General features: G+C 45.3%; 1 long non-coding RNA gene across 1 annotated transcript; it reads left to right on the top strand.

Annotated features, from left to right (window-relative positions):
* Positions 1-629: 629 nt before the first annotated feature.
* On the top strand, positions 630-15612 carry LOC144327736 (uncharacterized). Its single transcript, XR_013392811.1, has 3 exons — positions 630-1075; positions 3697-3880; positions 14178-15612. It is a non-coding gene; the product is annotated as an uncharacterized LOC144327736 (long non-coding RNA).
* The last annotated feature ends 3123 nt before the right edge of the window (positions 15613-18735 follow it).

The raw sequence follows: 18735 nt of genomic DNA, 5'->3' as shown, positions 1-18735 counted from the left end.
CCCCTTGCCCTGACCCTGGGGGCCTCCTTCTGGGAATCTTCTGATTCGCTGGAGAGACTCAGGGAATCTCCCTGGTCACTGTCACACCCTCCTGCGCTCCCCTCCGATTGTTCCCCTTCGCTCTCCATCTCCTCCTCCTCCTGTGGCTCAGTCCCTGAGCCCCTGACACCCTCCAACATTGATCCAATGAAATGGGGTGGCCCATTCCATAATGATAATTTTACTATTTATACCCCACACAACTTCCTGGGTTGCCCAGCCACTAAGGGCAGCTACCAACATATATTAAAACATAAGAAAACAGTAAACATATTTTTAAAATTTCCCTATAGAGGATTGCCTTCAGATGGCTCAAGGGTTGGATAACTCCATACCCTCCAACATTTCTCCAGTGAAAATAAGGACATCCTAAGGAAAAGCAGGACATTCCGGGATCAAATCAGAAACTGGGATGGATTCTCTAAATTAGGGACGTCCCTAGAAAATAGGGACACTTGGAGGGTGTGCCCACCCTCATTCCACTAAGGCTCCTCTCAACTCCTGTCAGGCCTCATCTCTGTCTCCTCAGCTCTTCTCCCTGCCCCCCCCGCCCCCTGCATCTCAGGGCTGGAGGTTCTGGAGACCAGGCAATCCTCTGCTCACCATTCATGGAAACAGAGGATGGAGTCAGAGATGACAGACTTGTTTTCTATAGTTTACAGCTCAAGCCTGGGCTAAACCTGACATTTGATGCAGATAAATATAACTTTCTCCAGACTGTTACAGCACTGGGAGTGCAATGGTGGCTGTCAAGGGTTAAAGTAGATGTTAAATGCTTATCTGTATAAGTTTCTCCCAATTGTTTTATTGTGTTGTTCATTTTTTACTGAAAAGCAGCCTTGGGAGGAGGTGGTTTCTTTTGCGTACACATACACATCACCCCCCCCCCACCCCTGTTCCTGGAATCAGCTTCCTTCCAAGGCTGCCTCTGACCCTGAGTCAGCAACCTCTGGCTTGTCTCTTAATCATCAGCTTCGCTCCCAGCTCTGAATCACAGGACGTCTTTCTCCAACTCAGCAGGACAGATTTCCCACAGGTGATCCACCAGGACTGTTAGGCAGTCCTTCTTACTGGTCCTTACTATAAGAGCCTTTCCTGCCCTTTTGCTAAGGAACCTGGCATAAAACAAGCCATGTATTAGACCTGCTTGCAGAAAAATATGCTTACTGAAATGTCAATATTGAAAGGAAAAACCCCACAAGGATGTAAAATAATCAGTGTGAGGCTTTTCTTATGTGTTCTATAGGGTGTGTGAAGGTGGTAACTGTACCTCGTGGGGTTGTTATGAGGTTCAAATGTGGCACAGCTTTATTTTAAGGCAAAGAGTGTGTAGGGATGAGAGAAACTCTGCGCTATGAAAACAGCATTTTTCAAGATCCAGTTAAAATTGTTGCCTGGTGTTCTGCCTTCCTCTTGCTCCTGTTTTTCATGGATTAGGTATAGGCCAGCACTTGCCAGACAATTATTAGGTGGGTCCCAGATTATGCCACACCTCCTATATTCTCCTACCTCCCCCGGCATAGACAATGCTGGGGAATCCCAGTCCTCCCTCCCTCCCTTGGGATGATGTCACTGCCTATATATAGAAGGGCAGGTGAGGCAATTAGTGATGCACCACATCTTCCCACTCTAAGTGGCATCAAATGATGGATGTACAGCAAATCATTTCAATGGAAATTTCAAAACATACCCAGCCTGTTAGTGTGTCCAGCACCCAGAATGGAGCAGGAGCTATCCAAACAGAGGTTGGCTCTTCCAAGGGGTAAATAAGATTGCAGTTGGGGACATGTGATTTGCAGGGGGTGGGAAGCGATAATATACCTTTTGACATTCATTACATTACACTGTTGGTCATAAAAGTTATAATACAGTGGTACCTCGGGTTAAGAACTTAATTCGTTCTGGAGGTCCGTTCTTAACCTGAAGCACCACTTTAGCTAATGGGGCCTCCTGCTGCTGCTGCGCCACCAGAGCATGATTTCTGTTCTCATCCTGAAGCAAAGTTCTTAACCCGAGGTACTATTTCTGGGTTAGCGGAGTCTGTAATCTGAAGTGTCTGTAACCCGAGGTACCACTCTATGCGGATGGGGTGTATGGGGTGGGATAGTACCTCTTGTGGGGGACACATTGTGCTCCTTTTGGGGTAGTTTGTCCACCTTTGGTCCCCACTCCACACTCAATTCTCACCTGTGACTCCTACCGCTAGAAGATGTCAGTGTGTGACAGCGGCCACACCATGGGAAACGGCTTCGACTGGCTGGCTAAACCGGGTGAGGGTAGCTGATGTGTCTCGAAGTCTTAGTAAGTTCGGGGCTCCCCCTTCATGAAAAGACAGGCTCCAGCAGATTGAACAGATGAGACCAAGGGTGGGTCCAATGGTCAAGAAGGCAGTTTCTGCATGTGCTGCAGAGAGAAGTATGGGGCAGATGGGGCTCGTCAACCTGGGAAAATAGCCCATCTAGGAAAACTCTGATCCTAAACCTCTGTTGCCTTGTGGGATATCTCTGGGAGAAGAAAAGGCTCAGGAGTAAACCCTACACAAATCTAGAGTGGAGTCCCTAAGGTAGTTGGATGAGGCTTTGTATGTCTTCTTCCGGCAACTCCTGTAGATAAGCTGGGGCCAAGCGTATTGCTCTGCTTTCCTTTGGACCACATCGGCGAGATGAAGAAGCGAGTCTTGTCATCTGGCCAACCCAGGACCTCCATACACACTGCATCCCAGGGATTTCATTGCTGCTAATGCAGCACTTTGATTCACCCCTGGAGGTGCACTCCATTGTCTCTTGACAGACGGATGCCAACAACAAGATATACAGATTCATGTGGTCTTAGAGGGAAACTCTGCTGTGCCTCTGGAACTGCAAGCAATGGGTTGGTTTGGCTCTTCCTGCGTCTAAGCGCACTCATTTTGCATCTTCATTCCCTTTCATTCCGCTCCCCACACCGCAGTCCTCAGCCGTGAAGTCAATTTGAAATTCATCCCAAGCCTCTGGATCATTCCATCTTTGTTTGTGTGCCAGCAAAGAAGTTATGTAGTATCTGCTTGGGTCTCATCCTTCTTTTCAGAGCCAGTTCTATGTATGTGTCGGTCAAGTATCTTGGAGTTACGTCAAGCTAAAGAATTTAAGCAAAGGGAGCCAGTTCATCCGTCAGACCCAGCCAGCGAGAGGATGCGAGTGTAGGGGGTGACAAGCTAAAAGGCAGGAGATGAATCTACCAAAGCTTTGAAGGGACTTACTTCTCCATCAGTCGCAACCTCTACAGCTAATTATCGTCTAGATCCAAGATTTCAGAATAACTCTGCTCTGAAATGTCTGGAATATATTAGGATGAATAACAAACAGTCCATGAAATAACTCTTTTTGCGCTGAACAAAAAACAGAAAAAATAACAGAAAAGCTATCCTTGGAAGAAGAGAAAGTTGTGATACTTCTACATCTGGTTCAATAAAAGAGCTACTGGGAATTTTGCATCAAAAGGAATGGAAAGGAGATGCCTGTCAGCTACAAGAACTCCATCCTGTGAAAGAGAAAATGTTATGATGACTCAGCACTGCAGTCCTCCAGCTGTGATGAGACGGAAGTAGACTCAGTAGGTGCCACACACAAAAAATCTGGTACACACTAATTCCATGACTTCTGTTCTCTTCTTTTCAAGGCTACCCTGAGATCCAAACCAAACAGCTCTGGAGAGGGACTCAAATGCTTCGTTTGCCATTCTGGTGATGACACTTCTGACACCATCTATTTTGAGGACAACCAAGGAAACCATAATTGAATAAGTGGTTTGGACTCTTTTTTCCTGGAACACCTGAGATCACACCTGCAGTCAACCTGAATGTGTAAGAGTTTGTTCAACTTTTTATTAAAAAAACCCCTTAAAACAAGCCTTTCAACATCCTACCAGCTTGAAGGGGGGGAGGCTTTTAGGCTCAAAAATGTGCTATGCAGGAATTAGTCCAATTTATATTATGTTTTTTAAAATTCCAAATCGTCACTACTTTTTCTCCCCCTCCCTCTCAAATTAAAAATGGTTCTGAAATCAGTTTTTCAAAACTAGTTTCCCCTTGAAATTACCTAACCTCTTTCCCTCTCCAGCGGATTCTTGAGTCATGGAGTTTCCATGGCAAGGAAACATACTCTGCTGAAATTCCAGGCAAAATAAAATTGTATGAATTCATTAATGAAAATAAATGTGCAGCTTGCCACTTGCAGCTTGTTTCTCATAAATGCCAAATCCATTGCTTGCCAGTTAATCTGACCTATTTGCCAATGGTAATATGTTAACCAAACTGGTACTATTTTGATATTACCCCTGCCTAAGTATGTAGACTTTAAAATAGTATTTTAGCACTCAAAATCTGGTTCAACACATTCCGCTTCAGCCTGGTAGAGTGAAAAAGCCAATACTGCTTGAAATGTGATCTGGGCTGCCCTTAAGCATTGCAAGTTGAATAAAATTCTCAGTTGTGGATGAAAGTCATTGAAAACACAAACTAGGGAATTTGCAACTGCTCACTTTCCTGAATGCACCCAATGTGGTGGGGTCTGGAATGCACACCTTTTCTTCCCCTGGCGTTAGGAAGAGCCCAGCGTGGATCTCTTTTGAGCTGGCCATAGGTGTTGCTGCACAATGCTGCCCTTAAGTATGTTTCCTCCCCTTTCATTTTTATATAGTGTACTAGAAGCATCTTGTGAGGTATTTGATTTGTAAACAGACTTCTTGGCGGTACATGAAGTACACCTCATGCATCCAAGTCTTGCTGGCTTTTGTCAGCTCTGCTGCAACATGTTTCAGCAAATAGGTTGTTTATGAAAAGCCAGCGGCTTTTCAGGCTGCCTGTTCTGTGCCCATGAATGCAAAGCAGGGGCTGGGAGGTGGGTCAGCTGTATTTGGAGGGCCTGGCATCTAATATGAACGGGCAGAGAAGCCTCTTTCCATTCCATGTCAGTTTTGTCATATAGATCAATCGCACAGGTCCATTTCATCCTAGGTATCCCCAGATATTTTTTTAATGCACTAAATATTTGCATTTAAACTGTATGCATTTTGTGTGCATTCTTCCTTTTTTAAAAAAATATTTTTTATTAAATTTTCCAACATACATATATAATATCCAATCTAAATTTGTCACATATTTTCCCTTTTTGACTTCCTTCAACCTCTCTGACAATCATCCATTATTCAAATTTTTAAAAACGCATTTCCTAATTTTATATTGCATTTTGTAAACCTTCACCTCTTAGTTTTCATCAATACAATAGTCCTCTAACATTCACAGAGCTTCTTGAAATCCCACTAGCGTTATTTGCTCATCACATACACATTTCAGATAATCTGTAAATTTCCCCCAGTCTTTGATGAACTTTTGATCTCGTATATATCTGATCTTTCCTGTTAGTTTCTCCAGTTCTGCATAATCCATCAATTTCATTCTCCATTCTTCGAGCATCGGCAATTGTTCCTGTTTCCATTTTGGGGCCAGTAGTATTCTCGCTGCTGTTACTGCATATTGAAAAAGTTTACAATCCTTTCTATTTATTTCATTTCCTAGTATACCTAAAAGAAAAGCCTCTGGTTTCTTAACAAACGTCTTTTTCAACATCTTTTTCATCTCATTGTATATCATTTCCCAGAAGCCCTTCACCTTCTTACAATCCCACCACATATGATAAAATGTTCCTTCTTTTTCTTTACATTTCCAACACTTATTACATGTTTTATACATTTTTGCCAATTTTACGTGTGCAATTTTGTGTGCATTCTTCCTATGAAATATACATTTCTGTTTGCTTTCCAATGCATTCCCCCCCCCCCAAAGCATTCTCTGTAAATTACGCATTCTGTGCACATTTTTAAAGTCCCAGCTACATCACAATGTTTGGAAAACTGCATAATCTGAATCATCCAAATATAAATCCAGGGCCTGTGGCATAGGTTGGTTTGCTTTAAAATGTGGACCAATCTAATTTCTGCTCCACCCTTCAACTCTAATAGCACAATCCCTTAAGGGTGCCCCTGGATAAATTTTTGTTTGATTGTTTTTTTAAGGGGGAAATCAGATGTACTCATTCATTGTGTCTCTTCCTTGCACTCCACACCCTCCCTGATAATTAACTTATGGAATTCACTGCCTCAAGAGTTGGGTGATGGCCAATGTCCTTTTAAAAGACTTAGACAAATTCATAGAGGTTATATTCATTGACAGCTATCAGCCGTGACAGCTAAACAGAACCTCCATGTACAGAGGCAGTAGGCCTCTGAAAGCTAGGTGCTTGAGGATAAACAATGGCAGATGGCTTTCACTATTGTCATGCCCAGTTTGTGAGCTCCCAGAGTCATTTGTCTGTTGCCGCAATCAGAACGCTGGACAGGATGAACTGTGGTCTGGTCAAGTTAGGTAGTTCTTAAGTTATTGTTTTCCCAGGGGAGTCTTTAGCATATTTGCCACCGGGATGCAAAGATCCGCCCAGCGCCCCCCAAGTCTGACAAACGCCGCCTTGTAAATGACAAGTCTTTGGTAAATGAGCACACAAAGTCGAAAGTCCTTTAGTGAAACCATAGGTATATGTTTTGGTAATACCTAGGTATATGTGTATTTTGTTTTTCTAGCGTGATCAAAATTATTTATTATTTCATAACAGGTAGATAGTTAAGAGCTTAGGCGGCTTCAGTGGTGGGTGCCGGGCACCCCCCCAGAATTCAGCACCCGGATGCCCTCCCCCCCCCCCCCCCGGTAAAGACGCCCCTGTGTATTCCTGTGCAGCGTTGTAGGAGAGGAGAAACACAGCCTTCAGGTACTTTAAATAGCAACAAGATGAAACATTCACAAAATAGCTAAACAGTGGGGATTCCTTGGTGCCAGGTTGTGTTGCTGTTGTTTTTCATGCAGCGTGAGCATTCCAGCACTGAGGCTGCAGAGGGGGAGAGACATCAAATAATCTTTTGCCACCTTAAAGTAGGACGTTTATAAAATGATGTCGGCACCAGGAGAGGGGAGCTGTGGTTTGCTCAAAGAAAAGACCTTGCTATCCACCCAGATAAAAACATATGTTCTTTAGTGTTAGTCCACACCATTCATTTGAGCTTTGAAAAACAACACACTCTCTCTCTCTCCCTCTCTCTCTCTCTCTCTCTGTGCACCCCAGTGCACTTTGGCTCTTAAGACTGTTCCCCCCACAAAGGTGACTAAAAGAATCCAGAAACAGTATCTGAAGAAGTGTGCATGCACACGAAAGCTCATACCAAGAACTAACTTAGTTGGTCTTTAAGGTGCTACTGGAAGGAATTTTTTTTTTGTTTAGAATCCAGAAAGTTCTTGTAAATATTGTTACAAGCCACCCCAATCTCCAAGCAGTCTAAGATTCCGGGGGTCCCAGGCACTTACCCAGGGTTCATGTTTCCTTTGGAAATGAGGCATAGCAGAGATGGGGTGTCTTCAGAATATATGATTTATTTACAAAGATTCTCTTCCATTTTATTTGGGATAGAAGCTTATTTCGCAACACCTCATTTCTGATTGGTGGGTTTAAACTCCCTAGGAGCTGCTTTCCTACGTACCTACGGGACCGCCTCTCCTGCTATTCCCCACGGAGAGCCTCAAGGTCCATAAATAGCAACACCATAGAGGTCCCGGGCCCTAAGGAAGTTAGATTAGCCTCAACCAGAGCCAGGGCCTTTTCAACTCTGGCTCCGGCCTGGTGGAACGCTCTGCCTCATGAGACCAGGGCCCTGCAGGATCTGATTTCTTTCCGCAGGGCCTGGAAGACAGAGTTGTTCCACCTGGCCTTTGGCTTGGAGCCAATTTGATTCCCTCCCTCCCTCTCTTTCTTTTTTCTTCTCCTCCTGCAATGAGGCTACATTTTAATATTTTAATGTTCCATTATTTTAATGTTGTATTTTATTTTTGTTTTTAAGTTGTAATCATTCATCTTGTTTTTATTATTGCTTGTAAGCCGCTCTGAGCCCGGCCTTGGCTGGGGAGGGCGGAGTGTAAATAAAAATTTATTATTATTATTATTATTATTATTATTATTATTATTTCCGGAGCCCTTCGAGAATCAGGCGTGAGATTCACCTAACCAGCCTTGCCAGCAGGAGGCTTGTGCAAGGACTTCCACCTGTGCAATGTGGCTCTCTACCTTCTTCCCTTGCACACCTCCCATAACAGCTCTGGGATCAGCAGGTGATGGGGAGAGCGGGGTTGTTCCATCTGAAATGCTGGTTCATGTGGAACAATTGCGAGAGTGTGATGTTGAATTTGACTCCACAAGTCCAGGGTTTGGCTCCTGCATGCTTCCCACATTGAAGTCAGGCAAAAGTGCAAGATGTCCCAGAAGCCACCACCTTCATTTCTCTGTAATGGACCAAATTACAGTGGTACCTCGGGTTACATATGCTTCAGGTTACATAGGCTTCAGGTTACAGACTCCGCTAACCCAGAAATAGTGCTTCAGGTTAAGAACTTTGCTTCAGGATGAGAACAGAAATCGTGCTCCTGTGGCGCAGCAGCAGCGGGAGGCCCCATTAGCTAAAGTGGTGCTTCAGGTTAAGAACTTTGCTTCAGGATGAGAACAGAAATCGTGCTCCTGTGGCGCAGCAGCAGCGGGAGGCCCCATTAGCTAAAGTGGTGCTTCAGGTTAAGAACAGACCTCCAGAACGAATTAAGTACTTAACCCGTGGTAACCTGAGAGAGCCAGTGTGGTGTAGTGGTTAAGAGTGGTATCTCGTAATCTGGTGAACCGGGTTCGCTTCCCTGCTCCTCCACCTGCAGCTGCTGGGTGACCTTGGGCCAGCCACACTTCTCTGAAGTCGCTCAGCCCCACTCACCTCACAGAGTGTTTGTTGTGGGGGAGGAAGGGAAAGGAACGTGTTAGCCACTTTGTTTCACATTGCTCCCCACTGCCCAGACAATTTCAGTTCTCTTTCTTCCAAAGGAAACTGATTTTTGCAAAGGTCAGTTTGATGTCGTGCTGCTTTGGACACAGGGAGGGGCAATCCTTTTGAACTCCATCGCAATGGGAAGCAAGAAAGAGAAGTGAGGCCTTTGTGTGATCTGTCCAATTTATTTACTTACCATCACCACGCCTAGGCTGTCCTTTTTCTTTTTCTTTTTACTTACCAGCATACCAATAAAGAAATATTATGTTGTTTCCTCTGGCAGGAACCTTCAGCTGTGAGAAGAGTGGGAATTTTCCACTGTTTCCTCATCTTTGGAAAAGACCCGCCTTGTTTCCAAATTCCTCTGCAGGAATTTGGAAACAAGACAGAAAGCCCAGAGAATCTGCAGTCAGTTGCTTGATGCTGCTACCTGAGAGGTCTACATTCAAGTCACAGAGCCATAGAGTTGGAAGGGGCCATATGGTCCACCCCCTGGCTTGATACAGAAAACCCAGGCCTAGAACTTCCTAACAGATGGTTCTCAGTGGCGGAGAGCAGGCGGGGGTGGGGCTGGCGTGCGCCCTGGGGGCGTGGCGTGTCATCTGCGGGGCATGGTGCCCAGCGTGGGGGGGAAGCTGCAATGGCACCCCACCGGGATCGTGATGCCGGGGGAGGTGCGCTCCCTTGCCTCCCTCTGCCAGTGATGGTTCTCCCCAGCTTCTGCAACCCCCAGCCCACACCTGCACAAGGTGTTGGGGTGAAAACATATATGAACTTTTTTTTTAAAAAAAATAATTTTTATTAACTGGCCAATCAAATCAAATTAAATCACATCACATAAATTCCGAATTACAAAGCCGAATTTAAAATTTTTTGGGGGGGACCCATATTTCAAGATCCGAAGGGGGATTCTGATCATCTTCTTGCTACTGCATTAATGTCCAAATCAGACCAAATCAGTCCAAACAGAGTTAATAATTCTATCCAGTCTTATCGTGCTGTTTCCACATCACATCTTGTTCATATATTTTCTCTTTTTTCTTTATGATCTCTTCTGATAGTCTCCTTAAGCCGATAAACACCAATATTAATCCTGTGTGAATTTTTCCGTTCTTCCAATCCTCAAATCGAGATGGTTTCCATATATCATCACCTTCATAGATAACATCGCTCTTTCCATCATTAATCTCACAGAACTGTCGCTCTTAAGTCCTTCTGAGGAGTTTCACCCACAATATAAAAGCAGCTCTATTTCTCTATTTCTCCTCCCAGATTCAAGACCTCCGACAGAACTCCCCAATATGGCGACGGCATTTTTAACTGCGTCATTCCAGAGCTCTTATACATTCCACGCTCTTCTTAAAACATGCTTTGGTTCAAAAGTTTATCTCCACACAGTCTTAAATCCACAGCTTAAGTCCTTAAAACAACATTTCTGACTCGTGAGGGGAGGGGATTCTTGTTTAATCACATAAGGAAAGAAAGGAAAGTTTCCCCCCCTCCGCCATCAGTCATTTGCCATACCGTATCTTAGCGTATCTTCTCATGATTTATTCTTGTCTTGTTTTATCAGAGATCTCTTCTGTTAGCAGTCTTTACTCCCCCTCCTTCCTTGAAATATGTGCAATTAGCTTCATCCAAATTGTTTCTTTTGAAGTTCTTGCAGCTAGTGGCGCGGATCAGGGATGGCGTCCAGGAGTGCCGGAATCCCACAGGAGGGCTTTGTGCCTAGTGCCCCCACCCCCACAAATTCGGGGGTGGTGTAGGGCACAGCAGGCAAGGGCAGTCCCCCCCACCTTCCTGGGGGGGGGGGTAGGGAGACTAATTACTCCCATCATAGCCTCCAAAGTACCTCGTGTGGGTCGGAGAGATGTTATTGTCAGCCATCTTCCAATGCGCCCCCTAGTGGCCCCCCGAAGACATATATGAACTTATTCACGAGAGGACCTCCACCTACAGGGTCAGCCAAATTTTGCATCTTATTTCATGCACATTCATATGTTGTTGGCATCCATCTGTCTGGGGAGACAATGGAGGATTGTGCCTTTGGGGATGAAGTTGGACTGTTGGAAGCTCCTGCTGTGGCTGCAGAGACTGATAAGGGAAAGACATGTTTTGTTGCAGCCGGGGCAGATGAAGGTGTTCGATTGTGCTGCTGCAGATGCACCGTGGTGTTTTTTCTCTCTCTGCGCTCCTCCCAGTGGTCATTCCTCCTCTGGTCACTGCTATGGATGCACAACCTGATTGTCTGTCTTCACACACTGTGGTTGTCTGCAGGGGATTCCGAGGGCCTTCTGGCGGTTCCCTCATTGCGAGAAGCAAAGCTACAGGGAACCAGGCAGAGGGCCTTCTCGGTAGTGGCGCCCGCCCTGTGGAACACCCTCCCACCAGATGTCAAAGCGATAAATAACTACCTGACATTCAGAAGACATCTTAAGGCAGCCCTGTTCAAGGAAGTTTTTAATCTGTGATATTTTACTGTATCTTTGGTTTCTATGGAAGCCGCCCAGAGTGGCTGGGGAAACCCAGCCAGATGGGCGGGGTACAAATAATAAATTATTATTATTATTATTATTATTATTATTATTATTATTATTATTATTATTAGGCAGGGGTTGATATTATGAAATAAATGAATGAATGAATGTGCAAATCAAATGCTGGATCAGCTCTTGAGTCTTGCTGCTCCGTTCGAGCTTCATGTGGCCTGGCTGCCCTTTCTAGATGCTTCTATTAGAGCTGCATCTGCATTTGAAGCTCTTTGGACACTAAAAGAAAACATTTAAATTCAAATGATTTAATTGTTATATACGAGCTGCACCACTGTAGAGTTCCACAGAAACTTCCCCAATATTCTTGAAACTCCTAAGAGGGGAGGCTCATTTTCATAGAGGCTCTATAAGGTGCCACAGATGCCAGTTCTAACTCCAGCGAGAGTCCCTCTTTGGAACTGTCATTTACCCACCAGAGAGCTATAATTCTCAGAGTGTTCTTACCAACTGCAGTTCCCAGGATTCTTTGGGGGGAGCTTTAAATGCATGGTGTTCCTGCGATCTTCTTCCCTCTTGCAGACCAAGAAGACTGATGTGCTGATGTCTTGCAAGTTGGTTTCTTGTTCTTCATCTGGCTGGTCACTGTGGGAAAGAATCCTGGACTAGACAGGGCAAGGATGGGGAACCTCTGCGACCCCACTGCTCTGGCCTTCACAACTCTTAAGGTGCAGGAGGCATTAGCTCTTTTCCTACTTGGTCACCCTGCTGCCAGATTCTGAGAAACCTGCAAAGGGCTGTAACCCTGCTGCCTGCAATACACAAACACATGGCTTTCCCCATAATGTTCCCCCAAGTTAACATGTTTGGGAACTATTTCAGTAAAGTATACTCTTTTGCCTTTATTATACATGACATAAGACACCGTGTTCCAAGCTGTCGGGCATTTCACAAGAGCATATATGGAGCAAAACAGGTGCACTCTCGGTTGCACTGCAGAAGCTGTCCCCTTTTCTTTGAGGTCCCTGCTCTGTTGCACAGCTTGTGAAGCAGATCTTTTTGTGGTGCTCATCCCCCATGGATCAGTTGCTGAGACTGAAAGGCCCTACATTCTCACCAGGGCTTTTCCAAGCAATCGGAAACTGCAGCTGCAGGCATCTAACCTCCGTCCTTTTCATGCCTCTTCTAGTTCTGGGAGACCAGAGTGGAGGGGTGCTTGTCACAGCAGGAGCAGGAGCCACCCGTGACTCTTCACCAGGCTGACTCACCTCTGCCTCTTGCCTCCCTCATCCCGCTCTCCTGCTTCAGCTTCTGCTTCTGAGGCTGCATCTAGACATGTCAAAGAAGCGATTCAGTTAAGGATGTTGTAAACTCATATAGGGAAATCCCATAGGGAAAGACTGGACTCCACAGCACCATCTGGTGTCACAGTGTTATATATGCAACACATATAAAGTGCTTTTTCTTTGCCAGTCTAGCTGAGTCCTGATTCTGGATGTCTCTCTGCCGTAGACTCTCCTAGCTCTAAGCCCTGTTACCCTTTCAGCTTCCAATACCTCCTCTTCCCAGTCTTCTCTCTCTGCTCCCTGTGACCACTCATCGTTGTCCTACCACCACTCCCCTGGCTCTGAGCCTTCTTCCCCTGTTGGTTGCCCAGCTGGTTCCTCCCACCATTCCTCTGTGTCTAACTGGTCCATGATAATACCCATGCAGAGTGCGCCCAAAGGATCTGCATTGTGCTGTGGCTCAGGCTGAATCGAAGCAAAGCATTTTAGAAGAATGCGGCTGAGGCTCTGGGCTCTGCATGCCTATCGGTACACTCTTGCATATGTCAACATTCCTTCTTCACAAGGTACTTCATAATCCTGGTCCCCCCCCCATGTTGTTTGGGGGCAGGGGGCTGTAGCCCAGGGCTCTGTGCTGTTCCTGCTTTTTTCATGCTTCCCTGCCTTGCTTGCACATCAGTATTCTGTTGAGCTTTCGTCTTGTTAGATAAAATTTCACCTGCTCCTGGACTCTGGCCCAGAGCTGTTTGCAAGAAAAATGGCAAAGGTGAAGGAGAATAATGCAGAGTCAGGACTGATAGATGGGGGGAAAGGTAATCTGAGGGCAGCTGGTGTCCATGAAAGCAGCAGTGCCTCGGAAAAGAAAAAAGAAACAGTTCAATTGTCTTTTACGGCCACTGGGTGGTGACCCCACTGGGCGCAGCAATCCAGTCAGATTTGTCCAGTCTGAGAGTGAAAGAGCAGATCTTAGAGCTTTATAGCAGGCAGAAGCATGGATTTCTTCTCTGAGACCATCTGATTCCCAGGACCAGAGGATCCTGGTCTGCGACATTAGTTGCTAGAACTAATTACATTCTCCTCCTCTCTCCAGGAGTTCCAGTAGCCCAGAAAGTAGGAAATCTGTACTAGCTCCAAAGGGCAACTAGTACTAGTTCACATCCTGCAATGTACAAGTGACGGATATGGCATACGCCCAGGTTGGCTCTATAGTTAACCCAGCAGTCAATCATTCAGCAATAAAGCCAGGATGCTACCCGTCAAAAGCGTGGGCTGTCAAGCTTCCCCGCACCCCACTCTTGCTATTGCAGAAAAGTCTTGTGCGGCTCTAGAAATCTGTGACAACTTGCATCTAGTATTCTTCCATAGCAGGGAACAGCTGGGGTGTGATTGCCTCTGTTCCGCGGGTTGCTCAAAGTTGGATTATTCAATATGATGTTCTACAAACTTATGCCATAATAATTTTGTCTGATTTTTGATTCCACAGGACTCGTTGCTGCTTTTGGGGCAACAGAGTAACATGGTTGAACTGAAGTTGTGCATCATGTGGCTTTTGTGGGTATGTCCCATATCAGCAACGCAAACCTCAATTGGGGCTGAAGATGCAGAGAATACCCAAGAGAACCAAGAAAAACAAAAGATTGTTCCAGACGGCAAGGTCCTATTTCTCGTTTAGATCTCCCTCCCCAATCCTTGCAGTCTGTTTGTTACGTGAAGCTATATAATTAGTAGGAGCAGCAGCTGACACCCTGTTGACCTCCAGGGCCCATCGGTCTGATTATATAAGAGCTAAGATTAGCGATTTGGGAAGGGAGACGAGGGCATTCAATTCTAGAGTTTGTCTCCAGAAAGATTGTATTTTAGCCTCTCAACTTCCTGCCTGCAGAAGCCAGGACAAATTTACCCACAAAAATTCTCTTCTGCAAAATTTGATGATGATTACTTGAAGTCTATCCTCAGTGTGAATATTATGCAAATGTTTTGTAATCAAAGCCAGCACCTGACATTCAGAGATTTTGCATAGCAGAAAATATGTGGTAGCAGGCATGCAGTAGCAGTCAATAGTTGATAGTACTTAAGACATAGCAGTCCACATTTATTCAGTTTGGTCTCCACTGTTGGGGGTCTCTGAATACCAGTAGCTGGGAATTAACCACAACTCGCCCATAGCTGCTGAGGTCCTCTCACAAATTCTTCAAGAACAAATTAGAGATGAGCTTGCAGTATCTCCAAATCTGAGTTGTGTACAGCTATTAACCAAATGAGAAACAACAAAGCCAGTGGACCTGATGGGATACCTGCAGAAATCTTCAAAGTGGGCGGAATTGAACTTACACAACAACTTCACAAACTCATCAAAAAAATATGGGAAAGAGAAGAAATCCCAGCAGACTTTAGAGATGCCAAAATTATCAATTTCTTTTAAAAAGGTGACAGAACTGATTGTGGAAACTATTGAGGCATCTCTCTATTAGCTGTGGCCGGCAAAATTCTTGCAAGGATCTTAGCAAAACGTCTCTTAACAATATCTGAGGTGACCCTTCCTGAATCCCAAAATGGTTTTCGGCCTTCTAGGGGGACAGCGGACATGATTTTCACTGCTCAACAGCTTCAAGAAAAATGCAGGGAGCAAAACCAACCCCTGTATATGGTGTTTATTGACCTGACTAAGGCTTTTGACACTGTAGATCGTAATGCCCTGTAGACTGTCCTTCTGAAAATTGGCCGCCCAGATAACGTTGTAAACATCATTCGGCTCCTCCATGATAATATGACATCAACAATCGCAGATAACAATGGCTCTCAAAGTGAACCATTGACAGTGGGATCAGGTGTTAAACAGGGTTGTGTTATTGCCCCAACTCTATTCATTATTTTCATTGTCATGATCCTACACTTTGTCGAAGGCAAACTCCCCACCAGAGTAGAAATCATATATCGAACAGATGGAAAGCTCTTCCATCTGAGCAGGCTGAAAGCAAAGAGTAAGGTTACTGTAACTTTCACCATAGAGCTTCAGTATGCTGATGACAACATAGTGTGTGCACCCTTAGAAGATGACCTCTGAACTGTCCTAAATATATTCGCAGAAGCTTACGAAAAGCTTGGCCCATCGCTCAATATCCAAAAAAACCAACGTGCTGCACCAACAAGTACAAAACAACCCCTCTGCAGTTCCACAAATCCAACTCAATGGTGTAACGTTGGAAAATGTCGATCACTTCTCCTACCTGGGCAGTTGTCTTTCCAAGGGCCAACACTGATGCCGAAATCCAGCATCGCCTGAGCTCTGCGAGTGTGGCTTTCTCCTGGTTGAAGTGCAGAGTGTTTGAGGACTGGGACATTTGCAGGGAAACCAAAATGCTTGTTTACAAAGCTATTGTACTACCAACCTTACTATATGCTTGTGAAACATGGACCACTTATAAACGCCATCTCCAACTCCTCAAAAGATTCCATCAACGGTGTCTCCGAAAAATTTTACACATCACTTGAGAAGACAGGTGAACTAATATCAGTGTACAGTGGTACCTCGGGTTACATACACTTCAGGTTACAGACTCCACTAACCCAGAAATATTACCTCGGGTTAAGAACTTTGCTTCAGGATAAGAACAGAAATCGTGCAACGGCAGTGGGAGGCCCCATTAGCTAAAGTGGTGTTTCAGGTTAAGAACAGTTTCAGGTTAAGAACGGACCTCCAGAACGAATTAAGTACTTAACCCGAGGTACCACTGTACTGGAAGAAGCAAAGATCACCAGTGTTGAAGCAATGATTCTTCAACATCAACTTCGTTGGACTGGTCATGTTGTGCGGTTGCCTGATGATCATTTTCCAAAGCAACTACTCTATTCCGAACTTAAAAATCGAAAGTGCAATGCTGGTTGTCAGTAAAAGAGGTTTAAAGACTGTCTCAAGGCAAATCTAAAAAAATGTAGTATAAACGCTGGGAAACACTGGCCTTTGAGTACTCCAGTTGGAGAACAGCCTTGACCAAAGCTGTCCTGGGCTTTGAAGACACTCGAACTCAGGACGCAAGGGAGAAATATGCTAAGAGAAAGGCACGCTTGGCAAATCCACACCGTGATCAACTCCCGCCCGGAAACCAATGTCCCCACTGTGGAAGGACGTGTGGATCCAGAATTGGCCTCCGCAGCCACTTACGGACTCACTGTTAAAACCGTGTTCATGGAAGACACTCTTACTTGGCTACGAGGGATTGCCAAAAATAAAGAAGAAGAAGGTAGGCAAATCCCCCCCCCCCCCGCTGAGTTCTACAAGGGCAATAGTAGGAGGAAGCAAACAGGCAAAGCCACCTCTGGACTGAGTTTGGTTTGCCAAAATGGACCAGTCTTCACTGCACAAATCACTACACTAAATTGCGCCTGTGGGAACTGTTTTCTGGCCATGGGGTCATCAGCAACTACAGGCAGAAAGCGTGATGGTTTTTTGCTGCTGCAATCCTGTGCCCACCTGGGAGTCAGCTCCTTTGAATACAGTGGGACTAAAGCCTGTGCAAACATTCACAGGGTCGGCTCTGTCTGTTAGTGCTTTTAAATCAACGGTTGGGGGGGGGGGGACTGACCAAAACTCGGGGTACAAATGGCCAATGTAGCTTTTGGTCTTGCCTCTTTGCTGTGGGTAGATCTGGGTCTGTGCCTCAACTGCCACCGAGTGCAGCTCCTCAGAGGCAGCATTTTCTCTTGTTTTGGCAGGACTTCATCTTTTCATTAACACGCTGACAGTTGCAATGACAGGTATCCAGTTACCCAAACGTAGCCTTAAGGTTCAGCTTTAATTGAGAAGAAGTTGTGTCAGTGGCAGAATAATGTGATGGAGAGTTAGCAGTTAGCTAGGAGGCTCAGCTCTGGATCAGGACGTCCTGAGTTCAAATCACATCCCTGCCATGAACTCCCTACATGGTATCAAGGAAGCGACTCTTTCTCACTGCCTGTGCCTCTTGTAATATGACCTACTTTGCAGGGTTGTTGTACGGATTACTGAGATAATGTTATGTTTTAAACATTTTCCCAAACTAGTGTGCAGATGGCAAGTATTATTAAAAAGGGGAGGAATTGGTGTTATTTAGAGGGAGGAATGAATGCTGGGAAGAGCAGAGAGAGAAGAAACATCCTGGTGCACCTACAGCAGCAAAAAGATGCCTCCATCTGCCCTGACTCTCCCACGTCGGTCTCAACAGCCGCAGCAGCAGGTGCTGTAACTCTCCAGCAGTTTGACTCCAAAGGCACACTCAAGAGGCAGCTCTTATACTTGAAGAATTTTTGCAGGTAACCCCCCAACCCCCCCTGAAAGCCACCAACAAGCCCCACATGCCCCATTAAAAATATGGGAGGGGCAGGGGACCTTGGTGGGCACCAAGAGAAGGCAGCAGAGGATGCCAGGGTACCATACAGGAATGCCTGGAGTTGTATGGGAAGCTCTTCCAAACATGGATATTGTTGCGTTCTGAAGCCAAAGGAAGGACTGGACCCTGATTAAAATAAGACACGAGGCTTTGACCGGCAAGGCTCTCGGAGGAAGTGCGTACACCACACCCCTCACCAGGCCACTTTAGTAGCAAAAGAATCCTTTACACAGTGCTCGTAAGAACCAATCAGATTTCCTCTGAGCATTTAAACAAACCCCAAGTGGGGACAAAGTTAATCTATAAACACTAGTTAGGCATGCATACTTTGGAGTAAATGAATGAAAACAACAAAGGGGTGCATGCAGCAACCCTGGGGGTCATAAACAATCAGTGCACATGATAAGAAGGATGGCCAGGAGGACAGTGACCATTATCACCTTAATGTGAAACCTGTTTCCTGGCCCTAAGATTAACATCCTAAGATTAATATATAAGAAAAGCAACATCAACGAAACTGCCCATTATCTTTGAGGACCCAGGACGCCTGCCTGTCTAAGTGTGTACATGACTTGTGAAGACAGTGGAATGGAACAGGGATGCAGAGGTGTAGATTGATCAAGAATCATATCAAAATAGTTTAAACCCAGTCAACGCAATGCTTTCATTGCTGACACA

The sequence above is a fragment of the Podarcis muralis genome, chromosome 5, assembly GCF_964188315.1.
Source record: "Podarcis muralis chromosome 5, rPodMur119.hap1.1, whole genome shotgun sequence".
Classification (NCBI taxonomy): domain Eukaryota; kingdom Metazoa; phylum Chordata; class Lepidosauria; order Squamata; family Lacertidae; genus Podarcis; species Podarcis muralis.
This window is presented reverse-complemented; position numbering and strand designations above follow the sequence as displayed.